This window comes from Erpetoichthys calabaricus, chromosome 11 (genome assembly GCF_900747795.2).
Source record: "Erpetoichthys calabaricus chromosome 11, fErpCal1.3, whole genome shotgun sequence".
Taxonomy (NCBI): Eukaryota; Metazoa; Chordata; class Cladistia; order Polypteriformes; family Polypteridae; genus Erpetoichthys; species Erpetoichthys calabaricus.
Genome location: NC_041404.2, coordinates 68837249 through 68863646, shown reverse-complemented (window position 1 = coordinate 68863646; position 26398 = coordinate 68837249). Strand labels below are relative to the sequence as shown.

The window sequence follows — 26398 nt, the reverse complement described above, 5'->3', positions numbered from 1 at the left end:
GGTGCCAACCCACCGCAGGACACACACAAACACACCCACACACCAAGCACACACTAGGGCCAATTTAGAATCGCCAATCCACCTAACCTGCATGTCCTTGTTATTTATTGGGTAAAATAATAAATTCAGAATTTATTATACATGAAAAAGTTAATAAACACTATACATAGTGATTGGTGAAAAAATGTATTAGAAAGAAGTTTGAATATGCCCCATTTAATATTAATTACCTTTTGTTGCTCTGTCACTCTTTGCAAAATCGCTTCCTTATTCTTCAAGGGGAGAATTACATAAAGGTTAAAGTTTATTTTCATTTTCTTTTCTGTCCTAAATTTCCAAGTAAGAACAACCCAACCAGCAATACACCCTCCCCCCATCACTGTCAGAAGGAAGTAAGCAAAGAACTTCAGCCATTGTATCCACAACAGGGATTAGCAGAGAACATCCAAACTTTAAAAACAATCACATTCCCCCAAATTTAAAACCAAAGTGTCGCAATGGAGTCTTACTAAGCTTTAAATGTATAGTTGCCTGAAGTTTAAATTCATGCCATGATTCTGTAAGATTAGAGAACGCAAGATGATGTAAAAAAAAAAATGAAGTGTATTTTTGAATGGGCATATAAGTAGGGGTCTGATTTTATGATTGATTTTTTGGGTTTCAAGACCCAACTTGTATGCGAGTACATACGGTAATCAATTTCCGTCTTCCTGACAATACAAATAGTTTTTACAGGTTGGCAATACATCACTGACTTCCACTGGTCTATCTGCAAAATAGTTGTGTGTTGATTATTTAGGGGTGCCATTTGTGATTTTGGTATTGTGTAGGTTTTTATTTATTTACACAAACTTGTTAGGTTAATAAATGTCCCTAAACTGGCCCCACATGTATGAGTGTGAGTATAATCTGGCAGGTTTTAGCTCATCTCTTGGACTAAATACTGCTGGGAATACCTTTGTGACCTATAAATGTAATGAGTTTCAAGGGATATGGATATTATTGGATATCCCAACCATTGCAAAAAACATGCAAAATTTGCTCCCCTTTATTATTTTGATGTCTCTTTCATTTAGTCATCATTACTGTTTAACGTACCAATTAGTAGATATTATTCATCACACATTTTAACAACAGAATTCTAATCTTATATGTTTTCAATAACAATCCCCTCTGTAATGAAGAGTTGCTTGTGTAGTAGAAACGTCGCTTCATATAGATGTTAAACAGACAAAATAAATCTGTGTAATACATCCATTCTGCTAAGAACATTACCCTTATCAGCTTGAAGGGTTGTTTGTCTATCGAAATGAAATAATTTAAAGTTCAGATTTGAAAAAAGAGGTCAAAGTTAATAAAAGTATAATAAAAATATATACAGTATACTTTTTTAATTTTAAAGATGAGGAATTAATATTTAATATCAACAAGAAAGTAAAAAAAGCAAATCCAGTGGGAATAATTGTGAGAGAAATCTCCCCTAAGATAGGAGTGACAGGATACAGCTCTTTTGCATGTCATTTTTAGGGCCAGGTATGGTCTCAAACTATATATATATATACAGTAGGTGACTCAGATTGCTAAGACAAAAGCTTCCATTCATTCTCCTTTTCTGAATTCATTTTTTCATGGACAGGATGGCAGGTACCCACAGCTTTATTTTAGGAGATTGTGAGCAAGTTAAAAAAATAACCCTCACAGAACATATTCATATATTCCTGGCCTATTTGAAAGTCACCGTCTAATTTAAAATGTACATCTATAAGTAGTAGGAGGAAATGTGATCATCCACATAAAACTGACATGAACAACAGGAGATAGTTTACTGTAAATCCCAAATGTGAAGTAGCCGCACTAGCAACTCATCCACCAGATTTAAAAAAAACAAAAAAACATGCATTTTGAAATACTGAGTTCTAGCATAAAGGTTTATTACAGAAGGCAGAACATGTAACTTCATCTTAACTGCTGGATAAGGTGCAAACCGGTGTAAAAAGACATTCAAGTGAGGCTTATTTTGCTCTTTAAAAATCACATAAACTTAATGAACTGTATTATTTTCTCACTTTTATTTTAAACTTAAATATCTCCTTTGTGTACTTTTTTCACTTGGAATTATCAAATCTTAGTACCTATTATGCATTCTCCATTGGTGCATTTAAATGGTGCCCTCTGTTAGAACATTACATGTATGCACTTTATATTTTTATTATTTAATATCTAGTCACTCATCCAACATATATTCATATTAGTGTACTTTATTTCTGCTGGGTTGTCAGATTTCATATGTCTTTCAAAAGCATATGAAAGGAGGAAGTATGGAATGTTACATTTTTACAATAGCTGTATATCAATTTATAAAGTAACAAATAATACAAATAGTTTGATTCAACATTTTCTCTAAAAATGACTAAATTAAATGGAGGGTGGTACTGCAGCACAGAGGTAAGCACTGCTGCCTCACAACTTCAGGCAATTGGATTTGGTCCCTGGCCAGGTCATTGTATGCATCAAGTTAGCATTTTCTCCACATTTTAAAGAGACTTGGTTTCTTCTCATATCTCATTCATGTGTATATTAAGTTGATTAGCATCTCTAAATGGTCCCAGTAGGAGTTGTGTGTATGTGTGTGTGTGTGTAATGGTGTCCTGCAGTGGACTGGTATTTCATCAGTGGTCACTTCCTGCTTCATAACAATTGCTGAAGTGAAGAGACAAATGGACGGGTTGTTAAATTAACTTATTAAAGTTCAATTGAATGTATTGATTTTTATGTATGAAATATGTACATAGGCATGCATCGTTGCAATTAAACCCTGTATTACATACTTTTTATTGAGCCTATGCTCGACCAGCACAAGTTTACACAAGGCTATAAATGCTGCTTTAGGGCTTGGCTGTGGCTCCCTGTGATTCTGATTAATTTGTTGATAACTTATTAATAAATGTCAATATTTAAAATGGACTTTGCTTTTATAAAGACAAAAGGATGCTTAATAAAATGGATGTGGAGTATTAATTGCTAAATATAGTATAAGGATATGGAATATCCAACATCTCCCACCAAATGCAATTTGTTTTTCAAACACAGAGAACAAATTTTTACCAATTAACACATTTTTAACATTTTCTGTTAACGTTTTAACATTTTATTGCATAGCGGGACAATTCCACGATGGGAAGATTAGTTTTATCATTTTTTCATGCTTTTTTTTAACAATTCAGCAATTAATTTAAAATGCATATCTATAAAGTATGAAATGAAACACAAGTATCCAAATAGGTGAGTATCTTCCTTAATGCTTCTCCATTTGCAGTCAGAACAACAAAATGCAGCACCCTTTCATGTCTCAGTTAAGAGGTATTTCAGTAGTAATTTTGTTCAAGTTATAAACATAAATGAATTAGAACTCAGTAGATAACAGATTGAAATTACAGCTCCTAATAGAAATGAGTTAAAATACATCAAAATTCAATGTAATACCTGACACATGAGATGCAACAAAATATCCTGATAAAAAAGTCTAAACTAATGAAAGAAATGCCATCACATTCAGACTGAAAGTGAAATCACTTATCTGATGAAGTCAAAGTATTTGAATGACACGTGAAATACAAGGTCAGGTTACAAAAAGACTAACTATGAATATCCCTGAGCTCTAAAGCACATACACATTGTATACTTACTACTTTGTTAGTGAATTACAGAATCTGTTATATAAATATTATCATTTTCATGAACATACTGTACCTAAACACAAATACAGCAAACCTTTAACCTTTGAATCTCAATGTAACATGTCAGTCCCCTGTCACATATTTTGAGCCAGATTTGCATTAGTACTTTTTCAGAACAATCCCGTCGTTTCCTTCTTCTCAACCTTCCAACTTCCCTCCACACTCTTGGCCACCCAACTCTTTTTCAGGCTTGTTATTTGCCTAGGATGGACTATTACAACTGTAATGCGACAGTTCCCAATACTGCTGTCCAACTGATCCACAGTGATGAATATAGCTATGTGACTGGTACATTCTTCTGTTCATTTGTTTGCCTCATTCTCTTAACTAGTTTTCCATTGCAGCTAATCCCCACTTCAAAAGAGTTGTCTAGACCTTCAGTTCACTGTATTGCTTTTACTCTTACTGCCTCAGTCATTGCTCTCTGTTTTGTTAATGTCCATGTCTACTCTCTTCACACAAGTTATAAAAGTGCAATATTTTCCAGCAATCTGTTTTTTTTGGGGTTTTTTTCTCTCCACCCTGGCCATCGGACATTACTCTCTTTTTTTTATGTTAACTAATGTTGTCTTATTTTAATTTCTTATGTTATTTTTTTTTTTTTTAATTTACTGCTCTTCATTATGTAAAGCACTTTGAGCTACTTTTTTGTATGAAAATGTGCTATACAAATAAATGTTATTATTATTATTAAGTCTCAGTTCTTGTTGCAAAGCTGCAGGATGAGCTTCCCAAAACCACCTAAAATGCACCCAAGCCTCAGAAGCATCTTGAAAACCCAGAAAAACACCAACTTCATATAACCATGGCTGAAGGCCATTAAAAAAGAATATGATATTGTAATATCAATACTAGGTAAAACCGGAGTCCAATTCCTTGTATGTGTACATATACTTGGCCAATAAAGCTGATTCTGATTCTGATTCTGATATCCAAAGAACAATGTGTTAGTGCTGGCTTCATGTTTATCATAAAAGCAAGGACTCCATACCTAAAAATAGTATTGTGGTTTTTATACAAACGCATACTCTTGTTCTGGTTCTCCACAAAGGATCTTGTTACTGCATAGATTTCTGGCATTCTCTCACTATCTACAGCTTTACTCAGTGGCCATTTTATTAAGTGCACCTGCTACGTTGAGTGGGGTTAAAAACATTGAATGATAAACAAAAAACATTCAGTGAATAACACAGAATGACTGAAGATCGGAAGAATGTTGTCTGGTCCGTCAAATTTCAATTTTTGCTGTAACACACAGATGGTAGGATTTGAATTTGGTGTAAAAAACATGCTACCTTTGTCAATTGTACCAGCTAGTGCTGGTAGTGTAATGATGTGGGAAGTATTAACTTGACACACATTATTTATCCTAATGCCAGCCTGACAGTTATTTGAATGTATATACCTTGTATAGCCCTTTATGGCCACAGTCCACCCTTTTTCAAATGGACACTTCCTAGGAGATTTACGGTGTCACATAGTTCACATCATCACATGCTGCTTTAATAAACATGACAATGGCTTCAGTGTATGTTAATTGCCTTTATAGTCTAATGATGAGATGTGATGGGAGGTTTACAACATCAATGTGTGACCAAATTAAATATATTACCTTATTAATTGATCCACAAGCATATATTGACAATTCAACTAATGGCAATTTTGTTGTTTTGCTAGTTTTTTGTATTTTGCAGATTGAAAACTCTCTTTGAAAAGTAGACTATTTTATTTCACAGCCATCAATATTTGCCTTATCCTACCAAAGAACAGACACAAAACCCAGAACTTGCAACAGAAGAGTTACAGTCATGTTGATCATGTAATTTTATGTTGCTGTGTCTGTGCCCCCTCTACTACTCCAGCTGCAGAATTATTATTATTATTATTACCATGATTATTATTTCCATTGTTATGGTTGTTATTGTTTTATGGAAAATGAAACATTAAAAATGCAGGATTATAAATACAAGGTAGTGTATTGAATGTTACCAATTTTAAACTATTATCATTATTATTTATATTGTATTCTATGATTTCTTTGTCTATAATTATAAGGTTGTTTGGACACATAATACAGATCAAGCTCTTATATAGTGTGAATATATATTTGCCCCCTTCCTGACTTCTTCTGTTGTTGCAGATTTTTGACACTGAATGTTTTTAAGTCTTCAACCAAAATGTAATTTTAGACTAAGGGCATTTGAGTGAGCAAATAACCCAATTTCCTTTTCATATGTCAGTTATTATATTAAAAAAAGTTATCCAAAACTAACTCCAAAACTAACTCTGGCACTGTGTGAAAAATGAATGGCCCCTTTACACTTAATAACTGGCTGTGCCACCTTTGGCTGCAAAGACTGCTGCAATGACTGGAAGCAAATGCTTCCTATAGTTTACTAAAGGTCTTACACACCACTGTGGAGAAATTATAGCTTACTCTTCCACCCAGAACTTCTTTAATTCAGAAACCTCAGCATGTTTTTGAGTATTAATTATTGCTTCAGGTATGTCTGCACAGTCTCTATGGGGATTAGGTCTGCACTTTGACTAGGCCTGTTCAGAACTTTCATTTTACTTCTTATCAGCTGTCCTGATGTAAATTTACTTTTGTGTTTTAGATGATTGTCTTTCTGCATGACCCAACTATGCTTCAGGTTCAGTTCATAGCAGAATTCAAGGTTGTCCAGGTCCAGAAACAGCTACACAACCACATCCATGTCTGACTGTTGATAGTATATTCTTACCATGCAAGGCAGTATTTTCTTTATGCCAGACATAATAGGACGATGTCATCAACAAACTTCCACTTGTATTTCATTTGTCAATCGAACATTTTCCAGAAAAGGCTTGTAATCATCCAGGTGTCTCCCTGAAAATGAGAGATGAGTATTTATGCTTTTCTTGGCTGGCAGTGCATTTTTGCTTTCTACTCTCCAATTTTCTCAGCATCTTTTTGATTGTTGGATCATGACTTCTAACCTCTTTCAGTCAGGATTTTTTAGGGACCTTTCTGACTTTCTTAATCATTTGTTATTTGTGCATTAGAGTAATTGTATAAGGCTGGCCAGTCCTGGGAAATTTTTAATGGTCCAATGTGTTTTCTATTAGTGGTCCATGGCTTTCACTATTTAGTTTGGACTTGCAGAGTCTTAGAAATGGCGCTGAAACCTTTTCAGAACAATGCAGGGATTTCCTTGTTAATCGTGTGGTGAATTTTGTAGTATTCATCACAGTGTCAGTTCTTACCAGTACATAAATGGAAGATAAGGTGCAATAATTGTCAGCAAGCAATGATCCAATGGTCTAAAACCAAAAACTGTAGTCAGGGAGCATAGTAAAATAGTCAAAAACCAGTAAAGCCATGCAAACTGAGCCAAAAATGCAAACTAAAAGTCAAGGTCAAAAAGAAAAGAAACAAATTCATAACCAGTAATCTATTATAATGCAAAGGAACTAACATTTGGCTTTTTAGGTTGCCCACAGACTTAAACAAACCAGAAAGTACACAATGCTGAACATTAATGCCATTTTCCTAATAACATCACCTTGCATGATCTCAGCCATCCTGAAAACAATAGCACAGCAACCATCAAAGACAACTGCCCCAAGAAAAACAAAACAGTGTCAAGAAAGAACATAATTTATTTTTAATGATGTTAAAAATGCATCTGTTATGACTGTGTACACTGTTTGAGAGGGGACCAGGAGATAGATGGGTAAACAGACTAGGGTCAAAATCAAAAGATTGAAAATAAGAACATCTAAACCAAAATGAGAGACAAAAATCAAAGTCAAAAATTTGAGATTAAAAATTAAAAAAAGAAATTTAGAAAAGAATTTTCTTTTTAAAACAGTGATTTCAAAAGGGATTTTAAATCTGCAACTCGGATAAGAAAGTGAAAACCTGGATGACCTTTAATCCCGTTATGCTATTCCCTGAAGGTCACGATCCACAAAGCCATGCCACTAGCAACGCATGAAGTGGTACTAACAACAGTAACCCAAAAAGGTAATTTTATAAGTTTAAAAGAAATTGGAATTTTCCAAAATAACATCAGATTCATATTAAGAACCCTGAAAACCCCTTAAAATGAGTGTTAGATCAGAGGAAACAATGGAGAAAAACATATAACATATAAAAACAGAAGGCAAAACTGTGACATAAACCCCAGCCAACATTGTGGTCCCTGAATGTGCCCATCTCACTTTAACTGTTCATGAAACTGAGTAAAGATTAATTGAACATGAAAGAAATCAAACTGAAACCAGAAATGATCCTCAGGTCTATAACTCTATTAATGCATAAGATTTCCAACCAACAAACTGTGCTATCTTGAATCAACAAAAGATTGGATTTCATACTCCTAGGAGCCATCACCTGATACAGCCAGAGCAGTGGGTAGTGGAAACATAACAAGACTGCAATGGCCTGGTCACAGCCATGAGACACGAAAGGTCAAATGAATCCTGAAGTGTGCAGGTAGGGATGAACTATAAGGCATAGGACCTACACGTTGTCTAATGATATAAGGTCCAATGTACCTAGGTCCCAACTTCTGGGAGGTGATCATTAATTGAATGTCCTTGGTCGCCGACTGCACTTTTTGCTAAAATTTTGTATTGGGAGCAGACCTTCTTTTTTGGTCGGCATAATGCTCAGTCAAAAGACCCACCTCCTTTAAATTCTAATTTTCATTTTCTACGGATGTTTCTAACATGAGTCAAAATACTAGGAAGAGTAAAAAGGGTTTTCAAAAATTCTCAGATAATAACCATAAAGCCATTCAAAGGGAGACATTTTAATGCAGAGTGAGCCAATATGTTTCTAGATGATGTCGCCAAGGGCAAAAAATCTGCCCAATTGTCCTGATTAGAATTAACTGAACATCTAAAATATTTCTCCAAGTCTTGTTTAACAGGCTCCATCTGACCATTGGTTTCTGAATGATAACCAGAGGTCAAATTTATAGTTCAGTTAAATGTAAAACCATAAATACTAACTTGTCTTCTCCGAAAGTACATCAGCCAATAAAAAACTTTTAGGGGAAGAGAATTAGAATATTTTGAAAACCTACAAACTACAAATATAGTAGTAAAACCCTTAGAAAGAGGCAAGTCAGTAATAAAGTCCATTAAAAGAGGAATGAAACAGGAAGAGCTTGACATAAACAAACTTGCTTGGAAGCTTAGAATGACAACAGGTTTCACATACTGCAATATACAGTAATTATTACATCAGAAACTAACCCATTCTACCAAAAGATGGTTTCAGTTAGAATCAAAGTCTGAGCAACCCCTGAATGATTAAACATAGCACCTGAGCCCTAAGATCTGATGGAACAAATAACTTCCTTGCAGGAAATTTCAATGTGCTTGCTAATAGATTTTGTACCACTTTAACTTTGATCAAAGTTTCTTCCATATTAGGTGTCAACAAAGTACCCATAAACGTTTCCCCTGAGATAATCAAATAGTCAAAAATGTGGGACAAAGCATCTGATTTTCCATTTTTACTTCCTGGTTTTTAGGATAGAGAAAAACTGAAAGAACTTAAGAATAACACTCATCTAGCTTGTCAGGCACTTGCTTATTTTGCAGACTTCAAATACATTACATTTTTATTATCCGTTGTCACACACGCGCGATTAGGGGGTAGCCAAAGGGCCCAAAAGAGCATAACAGAACAACAGACAGAGGGTTGGAACAGAGTACTAACACCTTTTCTCTTCTTTCGACAGACCAAAGGAACAATTAACAATCATACTCACCACAATTACGTGACAATAAACCACTTCCGGCTCCCCGTGATGACTCCACTTCCAGTTACTTCTTCAGAAGTTATTATTTCCGGTCCCATTCCAATGACTTCACCTCCATCCTCCTCTGATGATATCACTTCTGACACCCATTGAAAATGTCACTTCCTGCCAACTCATTTCCACCTCCTCTGTATTTCCTGTCATTTCTACATAAAAGTCCCACGATGAAAAACTCTGGTTGTCACTTGTATATTTGTATACACTTTGACCGTTGCATCAGTCCTTTGTGATTACTCTGCTAGCGACAACTGTATATGGGGAATTCTCCCAAACCTTGATCTTTTGTGCTGTGCTTTATTTCTTCACAGATTGGCGTAGTCGGCAGGATTCACATTCGAGATGACTGAAGAGCAGGACCTCAATACCATGCTGGGAACCATCTTGACCGAGCTTCAAACTGTCAAGATTCAAATGAGCGAGACGAGGACCCAAATAGTGGAGACAGAGGTTCAACTCACCACAGCAGAAGCAATGAAGCCAGAGGCTGCTCGACCTCCCCCTCCTCCACTTCTGACCCTTTCGGGGGGGGGGGGGGGTGATGATATTGAATCATACCTTTTGATTTTCAAGCGCACTACTTCTTGTAACCTCTGGCCAAGGGCAGAGTGGGCGCACATACTAGCGCTGTATCTGAAAGGTAAAGCGCGGCTGGCTTATTATGATCTCCCTGAGGAGGAGGGCAGCGATTATGACATGTTAAAAGGCAAGATCCTCAAACGCTACTGCATCACGGCAGACCACCAGGCGAAGGAATGTTGCACATGGAAATTTAACCCCGATAAACATACTCGACCTCAGGCCTTTGAGATAAGGGGAAAAAACGGCTGCTGGGCAAAGCCAGACATGAACAACACAAGACAGGTCATTCAGCAGATTGCCTGCGAGACCTTGATTAATGCATTACCCGACTACCTTGCCCTGCAGGTCCATAAAACAACCTTTTAAAAATATGGAAGCCCTTATCGACATGATTGAATGGCAGAGAGGTCAGAACAGTCCGCTCACCTAGCCTGACAGGGACGTGTCGCTCCACCTGAGCTTCCCCGTCGCCACACAGAGCCTCCGGTGAAAACAAAAGAAAAGCCAGCCAATCTTCCCCACTGTTACAAGTGTGGGGATTTGGGAGCATATTATCGCCTGTCCTCTGACTACAGTATATGGGGAATTCCCCCAAACATTGATCTAGTGTGATGTTTTTTATTTCTTCACACAGTATAAAAGATGAAAAGAAATTTGACACTTTCTAAATCAACGTTTCTCAACCTTTAAGTATTTGCAACCCGAGTTTTCATAACAGTTTTATTTGCGCCCCCCTCAAGTTTTTTTGAAAGGAGCCCACTAATACCAATTTGTTCTTTTTTAATTAATGATATATCATAGATGCATATTTTATTATACCTACTTAACTTTTATCAACATTTATCTAACTCTATATTTATTTTTCTAGTATCAGAATGTAGTTTAAGTTAATTTGTTTTGGTTTCAATAGATGTACTTTTCATATTTTCAATTCTTGTTTTCTTTTTTTCACATCTTCGCGCACCCCTTTTTGTTACTTCGCACGACCCTAGGGGGGCCTGCCCCACAGTTTGAGAACCACTGTTCACTGTTCTAAACAATGCTACAACACCTACAAGGCTAATTTGATTGCTAGCAATTCATGATTCCCTGGATCATAGTTCTACTCCAATTTGTGAAATTTTTTGAAGCACACAGATGCACTACCCCAGAGCTCAGACATCTTTGGGATAAAATAGCACCCACATCAACAGTTGGTGCATCAAATCAATTATGAATACCAGTTGAAGCACAGGGGTAGTGGTAAGCATTTGCTATTATTCTTTTTAATTAAAGAGGTGATAGGTGAAATAACTGATCTAATTCTTCATTAATTTCTGGTAATAATTTGCAAAGCTCATACATCTTTGGACTTCCTTAATGCTTAAAGGTAGAGATCAATTCAGAATAGGCTTTACTTTACAATTGTCCATAGTTAGCCCCATTCTAGAGATTTCATACCCAAGAAACATTAATTTTTCTTTATGAATCTCTAATTTTTCTATTTTTACAAATATATTGTTGTGACATAGTCTTCAAAAGACTTCCTTCAGGCAAAGAATATGTAAGTGTCTGAAGATCTTTGGAGAAAATCAAAATTTCATCTATGTAAACCAGCACAAAAACCCTCAAAAGGTCCCGAAGAATATCATTAACAAATAATTGAAAGACTACAGAAGCATTACCCAATCCATAGGGTATTACCCCTTATCCATAATGTCCACTTGACATATTAAAAACACTCGTCACCATCTCCGATATCAGTGAGACTGTAAGGAATCCTAAGATCTAATTTAAAGAACCCCATTACTTGATAAAGCATGGGGGAGATAAGAGGAAGAGGATCATTTATATAAACTGTGATTTTTTTAAGTTTTCTGTAACAGATACAGGGATGTAGTTCACTATCCTTTTTCTCTACAAAGAAAAACTTAGCTCCAATTGGACTATTGGAAAGAGCAATAAAGCCATTCTGTAAATTGTTAGAAATGCCTCATAGTTCCCTGCAATGGGTGCATGAAAGTGTAAACTTTAACCTTAGGCAAAGGAGCCCTAGTAAAATGTTCAATAGCACAATTATAATTCCTGTGAGGTGTTTGCACAAGAGTTTGTTGTTTGCTAATTACATTAGAATAGTCTGGTACTCGGAGGAAGAACTGATACAGTATTACACAGAACTGGTCTAGGTAAAGTTTTAATACCTTTTTAATACCTTTCTGCAGAGAATATGAACACTTTTAACTAATTTCTTTATCCTTACAGTTAAAGACTGGACTATGCTTTTCTAACCAGGGAAACAATGATAATCTGCAGGTGGGGAGATTCGATAACAAAAAAAATTAGTTTGTTCGTCATGGTTTAAACAAATACCAATCATAAGGGAAGGTGCAGTAAAATCCAGGTGAACAGAACCAATAGGCTTCCCTACTAATGACAAGACTCTGGCCTTTTACTTTAGTGGGAGTAATTTGCAATTGTTCTACCATTGAGGAACTAATAAAATTCTCCACAGACACCGAGTCTATTAAAGCAGTAGTCATGAAATTGTTAATTAAGCAGGGAATAACAAAAATATTTTGACATAGGGTTTGACTTCAAGTACCCAGAATACTAAACCATAGACTGGATGTTCTAGTTTCCTTGAAAATTCAAACAATTTGATACCATATGCCTGCTTTTCCACAATACAAGCAAAGGCCTTCCTTAACCTTACATTGGTATTCTCTTAAGCCAGCTGGTGTTTTTCCCAACTCCATTGGCTCCGATGTGACTTTCAGTTCAGTGGAGCAACTTACTGAACCTCTTTCCAGTTTTCTTTCTGTCAATCCTAGTGACCACCTTTTGTGCTAGCTCAATTACATTCTGTAATGTTTGTCCTTAATTTCTGTCAATAACCCTCTTGGAACTCAGCTATGTATTCATTATTTGGCTTTAAACCCTGACACATTTCTAATAATCTGTGAGCTGCTACTTCTGAATGTACCCGCATGACAACCATTTTTGATGCATTACTTGTTGCTTTCAAGTTATGTATTGCCTCCACTAACTCCTTGATGGAAGACTGAACACTGATCATCTGTTATTTTTTTTTCCTGTGACAAAATTTTTTTTAGTTCAATACAAGCAAAACATTTAGCAATTATAGAAAAACTAACTTTGACCACAGAAGGCAACAACAACAAGTAGTACCTAACCACAGTACCCAGCACTACTCAAACCTGTCATTTGTTTTTTAAGGACTTTTATTTCCTCCTGTATCTCCAGCACATCTCTGAAAATGCACCTCATCTTAGGGTCACTCATACTGATCCAATTTATTGTTATATCTGCACACAAACAGAGTCTGAGAGTGACCTGGAGTCTGACAAGTAAATGCAAAAAGGTAAAAGCCAATAGATTGAAAACATGAGCATCAAAGCCCAAACAAAGGACAAAAATAATGGTCAGAAATTCAAGGCTAAAAAGTCAAAAACCAGAGAACATTAGAAAAAGAGTTTCAGTTTCAAGAAACAATTTTAAAAGGGATTTTCAATCTCCAACTTGGGTAAAGAAGTGAAATCCTGGATTACATCATTACCTGAAGGGTGCAAACACCAAGGACACGCTACTAGCAAACGGGAACCCAAAATGGTGGTGATCATGAAAATACAAAATGCCTGATGAAACATTTCAAAAAACGTTATAATTCTAAAAGAGACTGTAATTTCCAAAAATAAACATAAGATTCATATTCAGAATGTTAGACCTCAGAAATCCACGGAGAGAACATATGGAAAAATAGTAAAAGAAACCAAAACCCTAATGACAGCCAGTGAAAAAATAAATGTAATAACTAAATTCCATTGTCTCCATAACCTCCAAAATGGCGTTTCAAACATTTTTACACCAAGAATTATTTTAAAAAAAAATGAAAAACAAACACCAGATCATGACATACATAGGGAGGTGAAGGTGTGAATAATTATCATAGAGAAATAAGCCAGACTCACTTTCCTTTCATCTTTCCTTTTAGAATTTAATACCAATACAACTTTGTCATTTGTAGCAATTTTAAATTAACTTTCAATGATTTTTTAATAATCTAGTTGTATGCATACACTATTCAAAAATGGTTCAAGGTCAAGATTCCCCACATGATATTTTTAAACTTTCATCCATGGGCAACATAAAATATATCCATTCAGCTTAATGAAAGAATGAATAAATCATACAGAACATACTTCACGTTGAAATTAACATTCCACTTTAATGAATACATTTTCAAGTGTGTTTTATAATGTATAATTTTTTTACAGACGAATAGATAATGCAATTGCATAATTTTAAGTAGGGCTCACAGGGTAATGTAACAGAAAATTTTTGCTCATAAAGAAAAATTATTTTTTTCATGCCAAGCTGGGTATTTAGATGGAGCATTGCATGCTGGTAGTCACAGAACACACAATGTGATACCCATTGATGCCTTTCCTTTAAAAATAGTGGCCCCTAGAGTTACTGCAAAAAAAAAATCATATGGCTTTTCAGTTGTGTTTTTATTCCTAAAGAAATACTAACAGACAAGTAAACCTTGTTTATGTCCTCATTACTTAATTTAATTGTTAGAGAGCTAATATTTGCATATATCTGTCTACTACCCACGGATGAATTGACAAGACAAAAGACAGAGTAAAACATTGCAGTAGATGCTCCATAAAGTTAAAACATCAGTCACCAGCTCTTGCCCCTTTAATTATATGCCTCAAGCTTTTACTGGGTTCTTACCACTGGATTTCATATATGGAAGACAACCAAAAGTGCAAATTACATTACATAGGAGTTCTGGGAGAAAAAAACAGACTTGCACATTGGGGTCATCAATCATGTGTGCAAAGTGTGAAAAGGATTTTAAATCCTGAAGTCACTCCGTCAGAGCAGAAACAGTGGTATAATCATATCATGGTGGTTTGTGAGGCTCAACTACACCACATTCTCCTTGATTCCACCTCAAATCTAAAATCCGAATAAGATCAATGAACATAAAAGACCTACAGATTATGTGGTTATATGACCTTATAAAAGTTGAAAAGTACAGACTACACATTTCATCATAATACAGCTTTGGGTTCCACGTGATACGAAGCCAGAAGAAGCTAGGAAATTGAAGGGAAATTTTAAATGATCAGACAATTGTGACTGGGGATGGTGGTGCAATGTGTAGCACTGACTCAGAATCAACTGTTCTGCATTCAAATCCCATGCAAGAAATTTGGCTGTTCTGAGTTTCTACCGTTATCCGCCAGTACTCTGGCTTTCCACCTAGAAAACATCCCCAAAAACATACTTGTCATGTTGAATGGCAATAACAAAGCAGCACTGTTCATGAGAGAGTATGAGCATGTGTGTGTGTGTTAGTGGACTCTGCAGTAGACTGGTGCTCTGGGTGTTTCCTGCCTTGTGTACAGTGCTGCTGGAAGAGGCTCCTGCCAATCCTCCCACAATGCCCTTAATTGGATTACACAAGTTTGTGAATAATATGTTAATGTTAAGGAGGAAATACAAAAATGCATTATTTTATTGAATATTTCTAATCTCTTATGACTTTACATCTAAGAAAATGTCTGAATTCAACACAAACCAATCTGTCTGGATTTCATTCTAAAATATAAACAAATACATTTTGTACTAATTCTTTAAAATGTTAACCGGTGTCTTTGTGTGGGTGTGTGTGTGTGTGTGTTTTTATATACACATACAGTAGATAGATAGATAGATAGATAGATAGATAGATAGATAGATAGATAGATAGATAGATAGATAGATAGATAGATAGATAGATAGATAGATAGATAGATAGAGTATGTGTCTTACACATTAGCGTTTATTCCTGAATTCTTTTTTATTACAGACAGTTAAACAATTCACAAGATGTGTAATGGAATTTGAAACAACAAAAATGAGACAAAGTAATGCGCTGCAAAGAAACATATATATCTTTCTTCTAGCACAGTAGCCAAGTTAATTTTTTGTCATCTGAATTGGCTTCCCTCGCTGCTACTGCCTACGATACACATAGTAAGCAGATGGCATGTTCAGATCTGCGTGACTCTCAGCTGATTCTGCATGAGCCTGCTCTTTTTGATTGGCCACTTGGAAAAAACAGCCTTTCCAAGACCCCCCAATTTCCTCTCAAGTGCAACCATCGAAATTTTTTTTTCTTCAGTTTGCCTTTTCTCTTTTTCTGTTTCTCAAAACTGGGTCATCTTATATTCTGTTTATTTTATGTCTGGATTCATTCTTTATTAAAAAGAAATATTAAAATGACATTGCACAGCAGTCACTAAAGTATTGCATGCACAAATCCTTTTCATGTTTATTCACCCTATTGAAATAATGCCTTCAAGATTCAAAGGTCTAACACTATCTAATGAAACAGATTTAACTTTTTAATCACTCATTTGTTTATCATAATAGTTTGTTTAGGTGGGAGCCATTATTGAAGAAAGCTAACCCATTTATAATTAATATAAAGTTCAAATATCTACAGTCCAAAATCTATAAGGAAATGATCTTTCACACATCATCCCCCAGTAACATTTTAAACCTTTCCTGAAATGCAAGTAAAGCTTCAGCACTGCTCTGTTCATATTCATGCACATCTGGCAAAGAGGGACATCCCAGGCAGCTACTGCATATAAATCACTTATGGCACCACCTGGTTTAATGCGTGGCACCACATGACAGTAATTCACCCTACGCAACTGCCCACAGTATAACCCTTATGCCATTGGTTGGCCATAGCAACCCATTTCTGGACCTCTCTGTTCTTCTATATATGAATAATTCCATAAATAGCAATATAAATAGATATCTAGATAAATAAATAGCAAAGCAGAAAAATGTATCAAAACACATTCTTGTGGAGGTTCTGTACCAAAGCATACACCAAAAAATACACCAAAGTGTATGCTGATGTTCACTTATAGTGTGAGGCCATTTTCAAGGATGCAAACAGTTTCCTGCACACATTAGCCGAGGTATTAGAAAAGCTCTCAATTCAGCAACTCCACATCTGTTGCCAAATGCTGCTCCTCAAGGGAGGAAAGCATGTGAACATGGGTGGAGTTCCAAAGGCAACTCTTCTTCTTGGCCAAACACTTTAAGAGTACAGTGTTGTGACATTCCTTGCAGGGCATTGTCCAACAAGAATATGGCTTATTGCTGTGAAAGTAAGTTTGGATTTCAAGAAATTATTTTTATTTCCTTTAAGGAAAGCCAAATTTTATATCTTTTGTAAGGGAGAGCAAAATTATTTTTTAAGTACACTCTTAAAAATAAAGGTACCATAGTAGTTCTTCAGAACGATGCCATAAGGGAACCATTTCTGGTTCTCAAAAAACCCATCCACATGAAGCTCTAGATAGAACCTTTATTTATTTTAATCTGTAACACAATAAGTAACCATGAATAGATGGTAACAGATTTGTGAAATTCCAATAAGTCATGATTTTATAGGAATTCTTGCTGCATATAATAATACAGAGTTCAGTTTATCTTAATCTGTTAGTATCCGGCTAGGCAGCATACCACACATTAAAGATATCCACTTGTACACCTATTAGGAAGTTTTTCAAAGCAAAAAGAACCAATTTCATATGCAAAGAACCCTTCCCAGAATGAAATTGTGCTTTATCAAGCAATAGCTCTACAAGGAAGCATGTAACCCAGTAAAGAACCACAAACTTGTGTGACCTTGCACAAGTCATCTTATCTACCATTTTAACAAGTGTAATAAATTATTCAAGTAATTGGTTGTTGGTTAGAAAAATGTGTTACATAAAACAGAATACTTTAAACTATCATTATATTTGTGTAAAACTATATGGAAAATATTCATAGTACAAGCTTTGAATGTACAGACATAAGAATAAATGAATAACCCTTTTTTAACTTCTTTATAATTTGTTCAATCTCAAAGCTGAAGATAGACTCAGAATACAGGCAGGGCATAAACTGAACTACTGTAGCTGAGTGATTTACACAACATGAACAAACTAATCAGATCAAAAGCTCAGTCACTTACTCTGTTTGTCTGCCTCTTTTTGTCACAGAAACCTTGTTCCTCTTGCTGCAGCAGAGTTACTGACCTCGTACACCCAGACTATAAACAGATGTTATTCAAAGATTTGACATAATTTTCTGAAAAGTAATAAAAACAAATGTTAAAGAAATTACATAAAAGTAGTTGGGGAAAAATCTTCAACAAAGCAGTCAAACCAGTGTTTTTTAGTCTACATACTATATTCAAAATAGACCACCATGGGCATGTGGAAAGTATATATTTTACATAATTTACTCAGTTATTCATCTTCTTTTGTGTTCTTTACTGATACGAGTACTTCATATGGAGAATGGAAAGTTCTTGAGATTTGCACAATGCTAACAAGGTGAGCTCTGACCCCCACAAATGTGAAATGGAATAAAATACATGGTGGCACAAGAAAAACTGGACTGTCTCTGACCGGCTGGCTCGAGCTATTATACAGGCAGGTGCCGTCGCGATCGCTGAGCCTCATTGTTACGACAGGGTCAGCAGCCCCAACTATGCACTAGTAAGGAAGCTGTGAGACAGTGAGCACGGACGTGCGTGAAAGAAATCCGGAAGATGTAATCTCTGCAACAGAGGATTGGAATAGTGGAGGCGTATGTGTCTACCGTTTCTTTTAAGGAAACGCGGGACATTTTCACACAAAAGAGTCCTGGTATAAACCTACCAGCTAAGAGCAGTATTCACGAGTTGGTGAAGAAGTGGTGTAAGACTTGGTCAGTTGCAAACTGCAAAAAGAATTGGGCCCCGTCCGTTTGTACACCTACTTACGTAGCAGATATTCAGGAACGGATGGCCAGAAGCCCTAGGAAATCAACATGTAAATTGGTACCACAAGATAATGTTTCGCGCAGGTCTTGTCAACGTGTGTTGCACTCACTACAAATGAAGCCGTACAGAATGACTTGTGCCCAAGAACTGAAGGATGATGACTAGGAAAAACATGTATTTTATTGTACGTGGCTCCTTCAAATAATTGCAATGGGATTTTTGTATTGCATATCTTTTATTTTGTGTACGGGCTAAGAAACGTACGTCGACATTGGAGTCGGAGATGGTTCGGTTTTTCGTGCACCACCCGATACTTATGAAAACGGACGAAGTGATATTCACACTTTAGTCAAAGGTGATTAAATAAGTGCTTCCTAGGGTGCACTCTCATTAATATACATGATTACTGTTTAACGTGTTTCTTTCCCATAGTTTTACTAACATAGCCATTACACCATTTTTCGCTATTTGCTCAGTTGGACTGTAATGCATCCATCCATGTCACCTTTCATCTTTCCATACTACACTGTCATACATGGAGGTTGCCTAACCTGACCTGGGCTTTTTCCCAACACAAAACCCTGATTAGTAAATGGTGTTTACATCACAAAGATGTTGAGTGGAACCAGAAATCTAACAAAACATCTCATAAAACATATGAAACATAATTCTATTAATGTACCTGTCACTGTGGGATCATGTGTTTAAATACTTATAAAGGCCACATTTTTAATTAGTGAGTCTGAGACACTGTCAATACTCATACTCGTTATTGGCTAAAACAGTGAACTTTGCAATTAAATATTACATTGTTCAACAAAATACCAAATCTGTGAATGATAGCCTAACAAGCTCTCACTACACCTAACAGCCACAACAGCAATTACACATTAAAGGTAAGCACAAGTCTCGCCAAGTAAGTGACACTGAGTTTGAAGGGACAAACAGGAAAGCTAGGAATGAATTTTCAGATGCAAAAGGTGTAGCCAAGTTTAAAATGTTAAGCTGAGAAAATGACTGATTTTTTTTAATATACTTTATTAATCCCCAATGGGATATTGTCTTTTCTTATGTCCTTTTGAAGTCAGAGTGCAGGGTCAGCCATTGTAAAGTGCCCAGAAACAATTTTTTTCAGGTTAAGGTTCTTTCTCAAGGACCCAACGAAGGAAGATCCTCTTTGGCAGTAGCAGGATTTGAAGCAGCAACCTTCTAGATACCAGTACAGATCCTTAGCCTCAGAGCTACCACTACGCCTTATAATAGTAACCAGTACAGAATAATATAATGTCCATCTTGCTATGGTAAATTTTAAACTAAACGCTAGTTGAGGGAAACATAATGTGCCTACACCTCCAATAATTAAAAGTGACACTCATGAAAACAGATCATTTGAAAACAGATGTCCATTCACTGTTCCTTGACCTTTTTCATTATAAATGACTGTTTAAATTTTGATTTCAAATCCAATGTTGAACATTAAATGCAGCTGGAATACTAGCTGAAGCAGGGTATGCAATCAGAAGCACAGATGCTGATGCAGAAGACAGTTCCACTTATTACTCATCAAAATATGGTTGACACATTAAAGGGCCACTCTAACAATTTTACACCTTATTACCTATCTTCTTCTAATGAAGGGCAAACAGAAATAACCAAAGTTAGAAATGTTAAATAAAAACATTCATGGGATATGAAACATATTTATATCTTGGATTAGTTTAGGAAATAAAAAATGAATGTAAATATGTTATAATTAACTAGATTTTAGAACTGTCATGATGTTTTCTTAGGCATTCATCTAAGGCTTAGAAGGCCCAAACTTGGTTCTTTAAACATCTGTGACATTAACATCCATCCATCCATTATCCAACCCGCTTTATCCTAACTACAGGGTCACGGGGGTTTGCTGGAGCCAATCCCAGCCAAAACAGGGCGCAAGGCTGGAAACCAACCCCGGGCAGGGCACCAGCCCACCGCAAGGCACACACTACAGACAATTTAGGATCGCCAATGCACTGAACCTGCATGTCTTTGGACAGTGGGAGGAAACCGGAACACCCGAAGGAAACCTGTGCAGACACGGAGAGAACATGCAAACTCCACACAGGGAGGACCCAGGAAGCAAACAAAGGTCTCCTTACTACGAGGCAGCAGCGCTACCACTGCGCAACCATGCCACCCATGACATTAACATAACCCTCCTAATTTAGCTAATTTGGAGAAGGTGGTCTTCCTTAGCAATTTTTACTTCAGTGTGACTATATCTTTGTGTCAGTTAACATGTATTTTACATAGAATCCTTTAATGCAAAGATTAAATAATCTGGTCAGCCAAGGTCAAAACCGAGAGAGCAAGAATCGAGTAAACTGAGGCCAGAATGCGAAACAATAATCATATTCAAGATGAGAAACATGACAGTCAAAAACTGAAATTTAGAAATTAAAACATAAATAGAAGATCATATGGTTAAAGGGACAGAAAAGAATTTGTAACGAGAAATCAGCTTTGGATTTAAAGAAAAAAACATTTAAACATTTTACTCACAGCCATCCTAGCAAGCATCTGCTAGCAACAATTGATATAACATAATGGCAGGGCCCTTGCAAAAACTAGAAAACTGAAAACAAAAAATAAAGGTAACCATTAAGCCTTGGGCCCCTCAAAAACCCTATATGATGTATACAGCATTTTTAGGGACCCAGGAACTATATAAGAAAATGTGAAAAAAAAGATTGAAAAAATTGTCAGAGATTATTTCTGCCTAAATGTAAATAAATGGTTTTAATTTTTAATTTAAGGAAATACACAGAAACATAATGCAACTGCTGCTTTACCAGTGTAATTACAGAGAAAAACAAATAATTGGTAAATTTCATCCTAGAGTTCCTTCCACTAATAGGATTTTCTTCTGTTTGGAGGATGGTACAGGTATACAAAATACCTCAAAGCTCATTTTGAGGTAAATGTCAACAAGTGGAACCCCCAACTGATTCCCCAACATCTGCTAAAGGCAGGACATGGACATTTTAATGATCTTTACTTCAGGTAGGCCATGGACATTTTTATGAACTTTACTTCAATGTGATCATGTCATTTTAACTGAAGTATCCAGCATTGCTGTCATTAATATTTCAAAATGACAATACCAAATTACTGTAATGGTTATGGCAAAACTTGGTTCATTTTTGAAATTTTATCTCATGACCAACAAGCTAAGTGGTGTGTCACTACACATATAATGCCTGTCTGAAGTCACTGTATAGGTAGCACATTTTCTCTTATCCTCTATCCTTACATCCAGCAGAACTTGGCAAAGTTAATGAACCAGAAGACTCCCACTGCAAAAACATTTGTAAAAAAAACAAGCAAGCAGAAGACGAAGCATGAAACCAGCTGCCATACAAATCAAAACACAGCAAGGACATTGTTGTATGTAATAATAAAACCAAAGATCTAACAGATCTTCACACATCACATATAAACACAAACTTACATAGTCAAAAGGTCAGTGGACATGATTTTATCTGCACAGAACAAAGGAACCAAAGTTACTACAAGTAATAAATCTTAAGAAATGGATACTATCAGAGCAGAGACATCAGTAACACAGGAAATATAGTTAAGATTCAGGAAACAATATATATTAAGTGATCACACATTTGTAAAGTGACTGTTTATTTAGCAGTTGCTATTGTTTTTTTAGTTTCTGTTACTTTTTGGTAATTTGCAAGCAATGCCATCACTGGTGCAATTTTGTGCTTCCTTTCTAAAGACGCAGTGCATTGTTGGAATGCATTGGTGTGTGTGTGTGTGTGTTTATTTCAGATACATATGTAATGTCATGCTTAAGCTTATTATAAAATACAAGTCATGTAAGATTTACTTTCTTTGAGTTTGCACTTTAGTTGTCATGCTATAGAATTGAATAAAAGACCACAATTAGTACAAAGTAACAGTGATTAAATTACATTATCATAAGGAACATTTATTTATTTTTTTAATTTTATTGATTTTACTGTAATCATTCCATACAAATACATCATTTTCTTTACAAAAATAGGATTGAAAACAAATCAAATCAAGGAGTATTTATTTAACTTCCACTCTGACTAAAAATTAATTTGGCAAGATTGTTGGCCTCTTTGGTTTTGGTTATTCTTTTGACCTGGCCTCTCCAACTACATTTGAACTAATTTCTTGCATTTGACAAATAATAAAACAAATCTGTTCTGAATTATTAACTCTTGCACAATTGTACAAGAGTGACAGGCCCATATTCATGCCACTTTTTGCCATTATGCTCTTTTTTTTGTGTTTTTCTGTTCATGGTATTTTGTTTTGATTATATATTCAGGCATTCTACACCTGGCACGTTAATATACGATGGGAGTCATTGTCATGCATGTGCCCTTTCCTTTCACCATCTTTTTGTTGAAACTTGGCAATGTTTTGAAGGGAGGGAGCTGGTTATCAAGGAAACTGTTCATTTTGAGAAAGAAAGAAAGAAAGAAAGAAAGAAAGAAAGAAAGAAAGAAAGAAAGAAAGAAAGAGTTGAAAAGTCAAGGAGTGGCACTCTGAGGTTAAAAGATAAGTTTGGTATTTTTCAAGTCAATTTTCAAGTTATTCCTCAGAATCAAGGTATATATTAGTTTGTCACATGAAACTGCATTCTAAACTGAAATATATTTTATAATTTGAAAACTAGCCCAGTCTTGCATTTTATAATGAAACAAATAGGTACTGGGGTCCCACTGTGAAGAAAAGCCTTAAAACTTACCGAATACATACATTTTTCAAGCAAAAAATGTTATCAAGTAATAATCCATGTCTTGAGATTACACATACATTGCAAAGCAGCATATCTACTGTATGTCATTTTAAGCATTTAAGTTTACAGAAAGTAAGAAGCAAATCATTGTTGTGAAATTCAGCCATTTTATAAGGAGACTGACTAGCTGTGCACTCTACTTCACTGCTCATCTTCATCAGCAGCACCATTCAGGGCCAGGACATCTTGGAAAGTTATCGCCATGCATTGTTATTGACAATGAATGTTAATGCCATGATGTGAATTGCTGTCTCTGTTCTGTAGACAACTAGACAGCAATAACTAAAAAACTTATGATTGCTTATATCATTTCACTATATGGAATCTTATTTTCTTATTTTGCAAAGATATTGCCTGTTGCTGCTGGATTAGCATATGTGTGTGCTTCACTGAGAGAAAATTTTGAGCACACTTGTAACATGCAATCAAGAGACAAAAACTGGTATTATAGCCTTACAATCATCCATCCATCTTTCTACCCTGCTTATCCAAAGCAGGGTTGCAGAGCAGCTGCCTCCTATCCTAGCAAGCATCTGATGCAAGGAAGGAACAATTCCCAGATAGGGTCCCAGTCCATTGCTGGGTGAACACACACCCACACACACTAGGGCCACTTTATCAATGCCATCTGACCTAAATTTAACAAGGTTGAGGTTTAGTATGTTTAGTACAGATGTTTTAACATATGCAGCGTGGTAGTGTAAAGCTGTTATTCCTTTCTCACATCTCTGCATTCTACATGGAGTCTGCATGTTCTCCCTGTACAATTATGAATTGATTTGTCTCAATGAGTGTCAGTGAATTTTCACTCAAAAATGTTGTCCTCTGTTCTTTTATTACTATATCTTCCGCTAATGCAACTCATCATGCATTAAAAAAATTGACAGTTGGTTTGTGATGCTTCAATTTGCTCTATAATACATGCTGCCTTTTCATTTTGCTGAGTATTGTTTTTATCATTGTGCTATGTGTAAGCATCTTTGGTCTTTCAAAATCTAAGACTTTTATTAAAAATTAGCTGTGCTACTGGTCTTGGACGGGTTGAAATCTAAGTAATCAACGTAGACATCAGTGTTAACGTTTGCAGTGCATCATCTTTTGAAATGTACTTTGTAATGCATTACATGTGTCATTCTGACAGATGCCACATCATAAATATTTGCATTAATAAAATACATTACTATAAATGTTTGTCATGTGGAATTTCAAAAGAAATGCGCATGTCTCTGTTATATGCCATTTGGTATAGGATTTGTAAAAGCAGTATTAATGTTTGCAATGTGCCATCTGTTGTAATGACAAACACAATGCATTTTATTACTACAAATGTTTGTGATAAACCATTTGTTAGAATGACAGAGACATAGCAACCAGACAAACAGACACACAGTTACTGGTCATTTTACTAATGTGAATATGCTGCAATGTAAGGGGCTCAGCTCAGATTTTTTGTTATATGTACAAAGTACAATGAAACTCATTTTACTCTTTTCACCGTACTGCCACACAGATTGCATCTCACTCCCTGGGAGGTGGGGTTATCATAACTCCACGCATGACAGTCGCTGCAAAAAGAGCAGTGAGCAAGAAATGTATCCATACCTGTAGAAAATAGCACCAAGAATCTGTGATAAAATGTATTATTTCCAGTTTGCTTTTGTGCCTCAGAAATATGGAAGGCACATTTTCTTAAATCAAACCCTTTGCTATCTTAAGGTGGCCATATTTGGCAAGCTCTAAGGCTTTTCTTCACAATAGGACCCAGAACCCATTAGCTCCATTATAAAATGCAAGAGCATGCTACCTATTTTTTACAATTTGTAAAATATGTTTCAGTTTGGAATGCAGTTTCACATGGCAAACTAGTATATACCATGATTGTGAAAAAATAACTGAACTATATCAAAATTATCCTTTAAATCTGATCCAAATCAGCATTAGCTTCAGTCTCAGGATTTTTGGGAGAGGAAAAGGCAACAAAGAAAAACACTTTGAATTGGCTGACAATGAATAGTTCCTAGGAGTCTGACAAAGAAAAACAGAGAACGTAGCTAACGATAAAAGGATTTTTTTATAATTTGATGGAAAAACATCACAAGGTAAAAGTAAGGTGTCTGTGTATATAACAGAAGGCAATCCGAGCTTCATTGTTTATTTAGGGCAAAAACAAAGAAAGGCACTTTTGCATTTGGTGTGAAAAAAAAAACAACTAAGCTACAGCATGCTGGTGCTTATCTGGGTAAGTCAAACGTATGTAAAGAACATATGGGCCTGTTTGAGGAACTGGATATAAGAAACTTGCAGATGCTCGTTTGTGTGAAACAGGCTTTAGTATTTAATTTTCACCATGTGAACACTTTGGTTGTGTGTAGGAAACAGTTGGATTAAGTGCTCTAAGTGCTAAAAAGAAACACAACACGAGAGTCATGGTTGGGCTTCATATTTAAGTTTTTCTTTCTTGGTTGAAAGATAGGACATACAGTACTTATTATTAACAAATTTAGGATTAGCTTAGGTTTACCATTTTAATCTTTTTGTCACTATATTCCTTTGTGGCTCTTTCACCACAAACATAATTATGAGAAAGATTTATGGAACAGGA

The 26398-nt window shown here is 35.7% G+C and overlaps 1 protein-coding gene across 1 annotated transcript in view; it reads right to left on the bottom strand.

Annotated features, from left to right (window-relative positions):
• Positions 1-26398, bottom strand: part of LOC114660537 (methyl-CpG-binding domain protein 1-like) — a 417772-nt gene that overhangs the window by 347977 nt on the left and 43397 nt on the right. The window contains exon 2 of the mRNA XM_051933483.1: positions 18174-18289. The gene's annotated coding sequence lies outside the window, so the exon portion shown is untranslated. The remainder of the gene's footprint in view (positions 1-18173; positions 18290-26398) is intronic.